Below are 13,642 nucleotides of genomic sequence, written 5' to 3'. Positions count from 1 at the left end.
CACAGAACTATAAGACAATAAGCAGAACTATAAGACAAGACACAGAACTATAAGACAAGACACAGAACTATAAGACAATAAGCAGAACTATAAGACAAGACACAGAACTATCAGACAATAAGCAGAACTATAAGACAAGACACAGAACTATAAGACAAGACACAGAACTATAAGACAATAAGCAGAACTATAAGACAAGACACAGAACTATAAGACAAGACACAGAACTATAAGACAATAAGCAGAACTATAAGACAAGACACAGAACTATAAGACAAGACACAGAACTATAAGACAAGACACAGAACTATAAGACAATAAGCAGAACTATAAGACAAGACACAGAACTATAAGACAAGACACAGAACTATAAGACAAGACGCAGAACTATAAGACAATAAGCAGAACTATAAGACAAGACACAGAACTATAAGACAAGACGCAGAACTATAAGACAATAAGCAGAACTATAAGACAAGACACAGAACTATAAGACAAGACACAGAACTATAAGACAGGACAATTATAATGAAAAAGAGGAAATCTTCTACGGATGAGAACAGGCATAGTGAAAGTAGTCAGCTTGTTGATCACAGCATGAAGGAATTAAGGCCTAAGGCTTCAGGGACAGATATGGAAAAGGAAACGATGCAGATTTGATAAACACACAATTAGAACTGAACATAGACTGATTAGACATCCCAGTTTGACTGTAATGTGTATAGACATACAAGTTAGAATGTCATGTGAGTAGATACATTATACTAGTTAAACAGTAATGTGATAGATATACTAGTTAGACTGTAATGTGAGTAGATATACTAGTTAGATACACCGTAATGTCGAAAGACATAGTAGTTAGACAGACTAATGTCATTAGATATACTAGTTAGACAGGAATGTCATTAGATGCAATAGTTAGAATGTAATGTGACTATTTATACAGTTGAAGTCAGAAGTTTACATACACTCAGGTTGGAGTCATTAAATCTTGTTTTTCAACCTCTCCACAAATTTCTTGTTAACAAATTATAGTTTTGGTAAGTCGGTTAGAACATCTACTTTCTGCATGACGCAAGTCATTTTTCCAGCAATTGTTTACAGACAGATTATTTCACTTAGTTGACTGTGCCTTTAAATAGCTTGGAACATTCCAGAAAATGATGTCATGGCTTTAGAAGCTTCTGATAGGCTATTTGAAAAAATGTGAGTCAATTGGATGTGTACCTGTGGATGTATTTCAAGGCCTACCTTCAAACTCGGTGCCTCTTTGATTGACATCATGGGAAAATCAAAATAAATCTCAGGAAAAAATAATTGCCGACCTCCACAAGTCTAGTTCATCCTTGGGAGACATTTCTAAATGCCTGAAGGTACCACATTCATCTTTACAAACAATAGTATGCAAGTATAAACACCATGGGACCACGCAGAAAGGAAAATGAGGAAGTAAGGACAATTATGTGGATATATTGAAGAAATATCTCAAGACATCAGTCAGGAAGTTGAAGCTTGGTCGCAAATGGGTCTTCCAAATAGACAATGACCCCAAGAATACTTCCAAAGTTTTGGCAAAATGGCTTAAGGACAACAAAGGCCCATGGGACCTCAAAGCTGTCATACTGCTCAGGAAGGAGATGTGTTCTGTCTCCTAGAGATGAACGTACTTCGGTGTGAAAAGTGAAAATCATCCCAGAACAACAGCAAAGGACCTTCTGAAGATGCTGGAGGAAATAGGTACAAAAGTATCTACATCCACAGTAAAAAAAAAAGTCCTATATCGACATAACCTGAAAGGCCGCTCAGCAAGGAAGAAGCCACAGCTCCAAACCCGCCATAAAAAAAATCCAGACTACGGTTTGCAACTGCACATGTGGACAAAGATCGTACTTTTTGGAGAAATATTCTCTGGTCTGCTGAAACAAAAATAGAACTGTTTGGCCATAATGCCCATTGTTATGTTTGGAGGAAAAAGGGGGACGCTTGCAAGCCGAAGATCACCATCCCAACCGTGAAGCACGGGGGTGGCAGCATCATCTTGTGGGGGTGCTTTGCTGCAGGAGGGACTGGTGCACTTCACAAAATAGATGGCATCATGAGGAAAGGAAATCTTGTGAATATAATGAAGCAATATCTCAAGACATCAGTCAGGAAGTTAAAGCTTGGTCGCAAATGGGTCTTCCAAATGCACAATAACCCCAAGAATACTTCCAAAGTTGTGGCAAAATGGCTTAAGGACAACAAAGTCAAGGTATTGGAGTGGCCATCACATAGCCCTGACCTCAATCCCATAAAAAATGTGTGGGCAGAACTGAAAAACCGTGTGCGAGCAAGGAGGCCTACAAACCTGACTCAGTTACACCAGCTCTGTCAGGAGGATTGGGCCAAAATTTACCCAATTTATTGTCGGAAGCTTGTGGAAGGCTACCCAAAATATTTGACCCAAGTTAAAGTCAATGCTACCAAGTACTAATTGAGTGTATGTAAACTTCTGACCCACTGTGAATGTGATGAAATATATAGAAGCTGAAATAAATAATTCTCTCTATCATTATTGTGACAATTCACATTTTTAAAATCAAGTGGTGATCCTATCTGACCCGAAGACAGGGGATTTACTAGAATTAAATGTGAAGAATTGTGAAAAACTGAGTTTAAATGTATTTGGCTAAGGTGTATGTAAACTTCCAACGTCAACTCTACTAGCTAGATACACTGCAATGTCATTAGGCATACTAGTTAGATATACTGTACTGTGATTAGACATACTAGTTAGATGTGAAAATATGTTGTTCTGCCCCTTGAACAAGGAAGTTAACCCATTGTCCCTAGGCAGTCATTGTAAATAAGATTTTTTTCTAAATAACTGACTTGCCTAGTTAAAGAAAGGTCAAATAAAAAAAGAAAACATCTTAATACAGTAGGAGACAGTAACTCACTGTACTCATCAATAACAGCTCATCTCAATGCAGTAGGAGACAGTAACTCACTGTACTCATCAATAACAGCTCATCTCAATACAGTAGGAGACAGTAACTCACTGTACTCATCAATAACAGCTCATCTCAATACAGTAGGAGACAGTAACTCACTGTACTCATCAATAACAGCTCATCTCAATACAGTAGGAGACAGTAACTCACTGTACTCATCAATAACAGCTCATCTCAATACAGTAGGAGACAGTAACTCACTGTACTCATCAATAACAGCTCATCTCAATGCAGTAGGAGACAGTAACTCACTGTACTCATCAATAACAGCTCATCTCAATGCAGTAGGAGACAGTAACTCACTGTACTCATCAATAACAGCTCATCTCAATACAGTAGGAGACAGTAACTCACTGTACTCATCAATAACAGCTCATCTCAATGCAGTAGGAGACAGTAACTCACTGTACTCATCAATAACAGCTCATCTCAATACAGTAGGAGACAGTAACTCACTGTACTCATCAATAACAGCTCATCTCAATACAGTAGGAGACAGTAACTCACTGTACTCATCAATAACAGCTCATCTCAATACAGTAGGAGTCAGTAACTCACTGTACTCATCAATAACAGCTCATCTCAATGCAGTAGGAGACAGTAACTCACTGTACTCATCAATAACAGCTCATCTCAATACAGTAGGAGTCAGTAACTCACTGTACTCATCAATAACAGCTCATCTCAATGCAGTAGGAGACAGTAACTCACTGTACTCATCAATAACAGCTCATCTCAATACAGTAGGAGACAGTAACTCACTGTACTCATCAATAACAGCTCATCTCAATGCAGTAGGAGACAGTAACTCACTGTACTCATCAATAACAGCTCATCTCAATGCAGTAGGAGACAGTAACTCACTGTACTCATCAATAACAGCTCATCTCAATACAGTAGGAGACAGTAACTCACTGTACTCATCAATAACAGCTCATCTCAATACTGTAGGAGACAGTAACTCACTGTACTCATCAATAACAGCTCATCTCAATGCAGTAGGAGACAGTAACTCACTGTACTTATCAATAACAGCTCATCTCAATGCAGTAGGAGACAGTAACTCACTGTACTCATCAATAACAGCTCATCTCAATACAGTAGGAGACAGTAACTCACTGTACTCATCAATAACAGCTCATCTCAATACAGTAGGAGATAGTAACTCACTGTACTCATCAATAACAGCTCATCTCAATGCAGTAGGAGACAGTAACTCACTGTACTCATCAATAACAGCTCATCTCAATACAGTAGGAGACAGTAACTCACTGTACTCATCAATAACAGCTCATCTCAATACAGTAGGAGACAGTAACTCACAGTACTCCAGATCGGTCTGGCAGTCACATTAACCATCTAAGTGGGGTTCAATCAAGTGCAGTCTTTGGTGAGGGAATTTGCCTTTCCCAGTATCCGTCCATCAGTGGCAAAATGATTTATATTGATTTCATGTCTGGAGGCCTTGAATTCTGCAGCTGAGAGTGATGGGCTGTGATTCACCTCCCTGTCTGTGACAGACTCAACCTAAGGTACAGAAGGACAGAGACCCAAATGGCACCCTATTCTCTACATGGTACACACGTTTTACCGGATCCCAATGGGCCCTGGTCAAAATGAGTGTACTATATTTGGAATAGGGGGGTCATTTGGTACACAGACGAGAAGAAGAAACTGTTTTTTACAGGTTTGTTTTTTTACAGGGTTGGCCTTTCAAAGTGCACAAAGCACCAGAACTCATAACATAGGCTACAATCACAAAGGGACGATTCGCAGTTTAGCACAATGCAGCAGTTTCTAAAATAATACAGACAGGAAGTTCCCCAGCAAGACATATCACAAAGATGAATGCATATAGTAACCATGTTGTGCTTACAAACAGGAAGTACTTACAGTAACCATATCATGCCTACAAACAGGAAGTACCTACAGTAACCATGTCGTGCCTACAGACAGTAAGTACCAACCGTAAACATGTTGTGCCAAAAAAAAACAAGAAGTATCTATAGTAACCATGTTGTGCCTACAAACACGAAGTACCTACAGTAACCATGTTGTGCCTACAAACAGGAAGTACCTACAGTAACCATGTTGTGCCTACAAACAGGAAGTACCTACAGTAACCATGTTGTGCCTACAAACACGAAGTACCTACAGTAACCATGTTGTGCCTACAAACACGAAGTACCTACAGTAACCATGTTGTGCCTACAAACAGGAAGTACCTACAGTAACCATGTTGTGCCTACAAACAGGAAGTACCTACAGTAACCATGTTGTGCCTACAAACACGAAGTACCTACAGTAACCATGTTGTGCCTACAAACAGGAAGTACCTACAGTAACCATGTTGTGCCTACAAACAGGAAGTACCTACAGTAACCATGTTGTGCCTACAAACAGGAAGTACCTACAGTAACCATGTTGTGCCTACAAACAGGAAGTACCTACAGTAACCATGTTGTGCCTACAAACAGGAAGTACCTACAGTAACCATGTTGTGCCTACAAACACGAAGTACCTACAGTAACCATGTTGTGCCTACAAACAGGAAGTACCTACAGTAACCATGTTGTGCCTACAAACAGGAAGTACCTACAGTAACCATGTTGTGCCTACAAACAGGAAGTACCTACAGTAACCATGTTGTGCCTACAAACAGGAAGTACCTACAGTAACCATGTTGTGCCTACAAACAGGAAGTACCTACAGTACATGTAGAATGCGCCACACAAATGACCATAAATATTCCACACAGTTATAAGCATAAATCTTTTATATAAGGGTGCCTGTACTTTTTTTTCCTTTTTTTTTTAAGCAGGAAAACCAACAAATGCAGTCTGGCAATCTTTATAATTTCAATGCAGGCAATAATCCATCAAAAGTTGTGCATAGTATAGGAGACACCACAATCTTAAAAAATAATAATTCTGCCATCATTAGCAACCAATGTTACCAGCGTGTACCAGATTTACATGTGAGTTGCTTTGTGTACCCGCCCCGTAGAACACATTCAATTAAAGTCAATTAAATGTGAAATTTGATTAATTTAATTTCAGCTGTTTACATTAGGCTATATGGTCAACTCTGTCATGACTTGTGTTGCCTCCTGCAGAACCTTCTAACCAAAAAACAATCTTCTTGGGTGAATTACCACTGAGTTCTTGTTGTTATTCAATTTACCCTGTTTTTCAAACTTCTCAAACTTTATATTAAGCTACTCATATAAGAGCTGTTTATTGACTACTAACTTGAGATACATGTGTGTAATTGAATGCATGATCACAAATGACTGTTGTATGATATTTCCATCTAAAACAGAAGACATCAAGTTAAGATTTGACCTGTAGAGAGGATAATATAGCCTGAAATGGTGATTTAGCTTAAAAAGTTATATAAAATTGAATTTCTTAGGGTATTGTTTCAAACTCTTACAAAAGAACTGTCCTTCTACATACATATTTGAAACACACTGTTTTTCTTCTAATGACAGAGCATTACACAGCTTCATCTGATGTGGTTTATTGTTACAAACACAGTCAGTATTGGAAGGCCTCTCGCCTGCAGCATTGGACGAACAAGTGAGCCACATTCCCTTCTTGTGTTGCCTTAAACAGTTGGTCCCTCTTGATCATCAAGATGCCCAGTTCTTAGAAAGATAGCAATTTATTTCACAGTCACCCGCTGAGATATATTTTGTTTTGAATATCAAAGTGCCACCCCCCCCCCCAAAAAAAAAAATCTATGATTAAAAATAGTATAATGATACAAGAGACACTGTGTCTGATTGTCTAACTCTTCAAACATTCGATTGAAAAAAAAAAAAAAAAAAAAAATGTAAATACGCATTCGCTCCGCTTTCTCACAGGCTGAGGAAACTTGGTTAGAAAGAAAATAAACAAACAAAAAAGCCTTATTCTTTCTTCTGTATATTAACAGCCTTCTTAAATAACACCCTCTAGTTGTAAAGTCAATAATGAAGAAAACAAAAATGAGCTGCTCCCTTGTTTTGTTGTTTGAGATTGAAATGTTTTCTGTTTGAAGTGTGTTTTTCAGAATGGAGGATTGGGCTTGTAACCATGGTCGCTGTTTTTCCCTCTAAAGAGATTTACATAAAAAACCCTTAGTCTGGTAACTTTTGAATAGATTCTGGCTGAAGTAGACTTAGGATGTGAGACAAAATGCAATCCTCTGGGGGGGAGGTGAGCCTTACCCGGTCTGTCTGTCTGTCGGTCTGTGTGTCTACGAGAGCAGCAAATCCGACTTGGTTTGGTAAACAGAGGCTCCAGGGAGTACTCTCTAGCTGGGTTCCAAATGATAGCCTATTTCCTATATAGAACAGTACTTTTGACCACAGCCCATATCCCCTGGTAAAAAAAGTACAGCGCTATATAGGGAATAGGGTGTCATTTGGGATGCATCACCGGTTAGCATGCAGGCTGCCGGGGACTAGATGGAGCCCTCGGTGATTCTAATAGTTTAAGCTCATTGAAATCTGCATAGAAAATGCCAATAAGGCTGCATGCCACCAAAAACACCCCAAAACACTCTTCAGTTTGCTGGACTGGAGCAGAGCCTGTGGAACACTCACAGTGACATTCTATATTCTAATGCTACATACTTGTGCTGCTGCTGCTGGCTACAAGTAGGCAATCACTGCTGCTGCTTCTGGTCACAAGTAGGCTGTCACTGCTGCTGATGCTGGCCACAAGTAGGCAATCACTGCTGCTGATGCTGGCCACAAGTAGGCAATCACTGCTGCTGATGCTGGCCACAAGTAGGCAATCACTGCTGCTGCTTCTGGTCACAAGTAGGCTGTCACTGCTGCTGATGCTGGCCACAAGTAGGCAATCACTGCTGCTGATGCTGGCCACAAGTAGGCAATCACTGCTGCTGATGCTGGCCACAAGTAGGCAATCACTGCTGCTGCTTCTGGTCACAAGTAGGCAATCACTGCTGCTGATGCTGGTCACAAGTAGGCTGTCACTGCTGCTGATGCTGGCCACAAGTAGGCAATCACTGCTGCTGATGCTGGCCACAAGTAGGCAATCACTGCTGCTGATGCTGGCCACAAGTAGGCAATCACTGCTGCTGATGCTGGCCACAAGTAGGCAATCACTGCTGCTGCTTCTGGTCACAAGTAGGCAATCACTGCTGCTGATGCTGGCCACAAGTAGGTAATCACTGCTGCTGATGCTGGCCACAAGTAGGCAATCACTGCTGCTGATGCTGGCCACAAGTAGGCAATCACTGCTGCTGATGCTGGCCACAAGTAGGCAATCACTGCTGCTGATGCTGGCCACAAGTAGGCAATCACTGCTGCTGATGCTGGTCACAAGTAGGCAATCACTGCTGCTGCTTTTGGCCACAAGTAGAATATCATAATGGTGTATTTTAGTTTCGGCTATGCCCATTTTTTCTCAATTTCCGCCTGTATGACGTGAATGTATGAAACCTGTGCCGGTGGAAAAATATTTTGATGTGGGGCGCCGTCCTCAAACAATCGCATGGCATGTTTTCGCTGTAATATCTACTGTAAATCGGACAATGCAGTTGCATTAACAAGATTTAAAGCTTTCAACCGATATAAGACACTTATATTTACCTACATTTTTAATATCCATAATTTTTATGATTATTTATTTGAATTGCGCGCCCTCCAGTCTCACCGGAAGTTGACCCGCTAGCGGGATGCCTAGCCCTAAAATGAGTTTCTTCTGGTCACAAGTAGGATATCATAATCCCAGGCTGCATCACATCTGGCCGTGATTGGGAGTCCCATAGGGCTGCGCACAATTGTCCCAGCGTCATCCGGGTTTGGCCGTGGTAGGCCGTCATTATAAATAAGAATTTGTCCTTAGCTGACTTGCCTAGTTAAATAAAGGTAAAAAAACAAACAAATAAATACAAATAATGGTGTCCTTTTAATTTCTAAATGATTCTGTTGTTGTTTGTTGGGGGGTATGTCAAGAACAATTGAGATTACACCTGGTGCTACTGTTTTCAATGATATAGAACACCTGTTATATGGCACCTATTCCACATATTAAGTTCACAGCTATACACAAAGTCCTTCTAATACCCTCCTGTGCTAGGAATGGTAACAAACATTATAATTGACAGATTACAGTAGTATTGAGGGTCTGAAACAGGAAAACTAAGAAATCTGCTCAGTTGTCAGAAGACAGTCTCCTCGCGATCTGCTTGTTTCTCTTCCTCTATAGGAAACACCTGGCATTTATCTTCATCAGTTGTCCGGACATCCCTCCCTACAAAAGCCAGACGGAAGAGTATCAACTCAACAGCACATTTTTCAGAAATGGCAGATCCAATTTTATACAGGTCCATGAGTGACCCCCCCCCCCCCCTCCCTAACTGTTGCTGTGCTGACCCTTCACTCATTCTGCAGCTATTCACGGCCGCGCTGAAGGTTCTGAAGATTGTTCTGTCTCGTTTGCAGCACTGGGTAATGTGCTTCTCTTTGGCAACAACGGGGGATGTGCTCCAATGAGAGACATCCTAAAGAGACAGGGAAACTCTGAGAACATGAAAAACTTCCCAATAATGAACTTGAGACCGTAAGATTGAGTTTTGACATTTTGCTAGATAGCGCTGTCTCTCTCTCTCTTTTTTTTCCCAGTCAGTGTGATGTGCTTAAAAGAAGACCAATTTTAACAATCATTAACATCCCAGAATATATTTGGCCGCTGCTATGCTAATAATATGTATTTTCCTAGTTGGAGGAATGCGTGATATTATGCAGCATTTCGTTTTTGTCCTATAGTACTTTGTACCCACATTGATCCATACATTCCATACAATTTTATCTGTATCTCAATGAGGGCATTTAAGCAGCAGCTCCATAGGACAGTGTGTTTATATATGGAACCAAGGCGATGTGCTGTGTGTTGCCTGGCAGCTCCTGTTATATAAGATAGGAGCTGTATGTTGCATGGCAGCTTCTGTTATATAAGATAGGAGCTGTATGTTGCCTGGCAGCTTCTGTTATATAAGATAGGAGCTGTATGTTGCCTGGCAGCTTCTGTTATATAAGATAGGAGCTGTATGTTGCCTGGCAGCTCCTGTTATATAAGATAGGAGCTGTGTGTTGCCTGGCAGCTTCTGTTATATAAGATAGGAGCTGTGTGTTGTCTGGCAGCTTCTGTTATATAAGATAGGAGCTGTGTGTTGCCTGGCAGCTCCTGTTATATAAGATAGGAGCTGTGTGTTGCATGGCAGCTCCTGTTAAATACGATAGGAGCTGTATGTTGCCTGGTAGCTCCTGTTATATAAGATAGGAGCTGTATGTTGCATGGCAGCTTCTGTTATATAAGATAGGAGCTGTATGTTGCATGGCAGCTTCTGTTATATAAGATAGGAGGTGTATGTTGCATGGCAGCTTCTGTTATATAAGATAGGAGCTGTATGTTGCCTGATAGCTCCTGTTATATAAGACAGGAGCTGTATGTTGCCTGGTAGCTCCTGTTATACAAGATAGGAGCTGTATGTTGCCTGGCAGCTCCTGTTAAATAAGATAGGAGCTGTATGTTGCCTGGCAGCTTCTGTTAAATAAGATAGGAGCTGTATGATGCCTGGCAGCTCCTGTTATATAAGATAGGAGCTGTATGTTGCATGGCAGCTTCTGTTATATAAGATAGGAGCTGTATGTTGCCTGGCAGCTTCTGTTAAATAAGATAGGAGCTGTATGTTGCCTGGCAGCTTCTGGTAAATAAGATAGGAGCTGTATGTTGCATGGCAGCTTCTGTTATATAAGATAGGAGCTGTATGTTGCATGGCAGCTCCTGTTATATAAGATAGGAGCTGTATGTTGCCTGGTAGCTCCTGTTATATAAGATAGGAGCTGTATGTTGCATGGCAGCTTCTGTTATATAAGATAGGAGGTGTATGTTGCATGGCAACTTCTGTTATATAAGATAGGAGCTGTATGTTGCCTGATAGCTCCTGTTATATAAGACAGGAGCTGTATGTTGCCTGGTAGCTCCTGTTATACAAGATAGGAGCTGTATGTTGCCTGGCAGCTCCTGTTAAATAAGATAGGAGCTGTATGTTGCCTGGCAGCTTCTGTTAAATAAGATAGGAGCTGTATGTTGCCTGGCAGCTCCTGTTATATAAGATAGGAGCTGTATGTTGCATGGCAGCTTATATAAGATATGTTGCCTGAAAGCTCCTGTTATATAAGATAGGAGCTGTATGTTGCATGGCAGCTTCTGTTATATAAGATAGGAGCTGTATGTTGCATGGCAGCTTCTGTTATATAAGATAGGAGCTGTATGTTGCCTGGTAGCTCCTGTTATATAAGATAGGAGCTGTATGTTGCCTGGGAGCTCATGTTATATAAGATAGGAGCTGTATGTTGCATGGCAGCTTCTGTTATATAAGTTAGGAGCTGTATGTTGCATGGCAGCTTCTGTTATATAAGATAGGAGCTGTATGTTGCCTGGTAGCTCCTGTTATATAAGATAGGAGCTGTATGTTGCCTGGGAGCTCCTGTTATACAAGATAGGAGCTGTATGTTGCCTGGCAGCTCCTGTTAAATAAGATAGGAGCTGTATGTTGCCTGGCAGCTCCTGTTAAATAAGATAGGAGCTGTATGTTGCCTGGTAGCTCCTGTTATATAAGATAGGAGCTGTATTTTGCCTGGCAGCTCCTGTTATATAAGATAGGAGCTGTATGTTGCATGGCAGCTCCTGTTATATAAGATAGGAGCTGTATGTTGCATGGCAGCTTCTGTTATATAAGATAGGAGCGCTATGTTGCATGGCAGCTTCTGTTATATAAGATAGGAGCTGTATGTTGCCTGGCAGCTCCTGTTATATAAGATAGGAGCTGTATGTTGCATGGCAGCTTCTGTTATATAAGATAGGAGCTGTATGTTGCATGGCAGCTCCTGTTATATAAGATAGGAGCTGTATGTTGCCTGGCAGGTCCTGTTAAATAAGATAGGAGCTGTATGTTGCCTGGTAGCTCCTGTTATACAAGATAGGAGCTGTATGTTGCCTGGCAGCTCCTGTTAAATAAGATAGGAGCTGTATGTTGCCTGGCAGCTTCTGTTAAATAAGATAGGAGCTGTATGTTGCCTGGCAGCTCCTGTTAAATAAGATAGGAGCTGTATGTTGCCTGGTAGCTCCTGTTATATAAGATAGGAGCTGTATGTTGCCTGGTAGCTCCTGTTATATAAGATAGGAGCTGTATTTTGCCTGGCAGCTTCTGTTATATAAGATAGGAGCTGTATGTTGCCTGGTAGCTCCTGTTATATAAGATAGGAGCTGTGTGTTGCCTGGCAGGTCCTGTTAAATAAGATAGGAGGTGTGTGTTGCCTGGTAGCTCCTGTTATATAAGATAGGAGCTGTATGTTGCCTGGCAGGTCCTGTTCTTTAAGATAGGAGCTGTATGTTGCCTGGCAGCTCCTGTTCTTTAAGATAGGAGCTGTATGTTGCCTGGCAGGTCCTGTTCTTTAAGATAGGAGACAGATACTAGAAGTGAGAGACAACAGAGTGTGATGAGCACTGAAGCAAAAATGCAGCTAGGGAATCTGTCCAGGAATCAAAGTACTGACAAGTTGAAGGGAAGGATTCAAATGCACAAACACACCCAGTATTTCTCTCAGACCCCGGGGTTGGAGGAGCACAGCCTAATCGAATTCCGCTTAGCTATTTTCAAGCTTGGCTTGCTCGCATGTAAAACACAGTTTTTGCAGATATAATGTGCTCCCTTCAAAGAGGACAGCCACCTTATATTTTGACCCAGTTGGATAACCACACTTTCCTAAACCTGCAGGCTATATCTCCACACACAATACCTTCCTAAGGAGTAGGATTCCTATCCGATCCTCCAGAGATCCAGACTACAGTATGATAAAGATGATTCAAATCAGAAGAGAAGCTTCAGGGTTCTGCTCAGACTGTGATGGTTCCATGCAGTATTATCCTGCAATCATCTTCTCCTGAAATATAAACAAGGCCTAAGAATAGATTCTGGGGCAGGTGTGGACATGGGGAGGAATAGACATGCGTGAACAGGTTTTATCTAGTCATGCATATATGTAAATCAACAGTCCGTGGAAACCACAATCATTCTTCATCTTTGACTTTTCAGCATTTGTTTAGCTAAAAGAGCCTTATTACACTGCAACATTTCCTAGAGACAGTCATTGTTTTATGTACCACCAATCAATTAGGTTACATTGACCTAGTTCCCAAAGCCGTATCATTTTCTCCTGATGGACACCGTCAAACACGACTCTAATATGCCTGCTGATAAGTGACATGAAAATCAATGATATTTTGAGGAAAAACGATTACAATTTAAAAACCTGCAGACAGACAAGTATCAAAGATAATGATTGATAAAATAAAAGTTATCTTTGCCAATTATTCCTAGCTGTGCTTATCAGGGATAACATGGCCGTAGAGCCACCGTGCAGAATAGGAATGAGCTTGTGACGTTTGGCTCGCCGTTTGGCCTTGTCCTTCCACTGAACAAAAATATAAACACAACACGCAACAATTTCAACGATTTAACGGAGTTTACAGTTCATATAAAGGATGTCAGTCAATTGAAATAAATAAATTAAGCCCTAATCTATGGATTTCACATGACTGGGAATTGGTGCTGCCATGGATGGGCCC

The sequence above is a fragment of the Oncorhynchus nerka genome, linkage group LG6 (assembly GCF_034236695.1).
Source record: "Oncorhynchus nerka isolate Pitt River linkage group LG6, Oner_Uvic_2.0, whole genome shotgun sequence".
NCBI lineage: Eukaryota > Metazoa > Chordata > Actinopteri > Salmoniformes > Salmonidae > Oncorhynchus > Oncorhynchus nerka.
Note: the sequence above shows the minus strand (reverse complement) of the source record.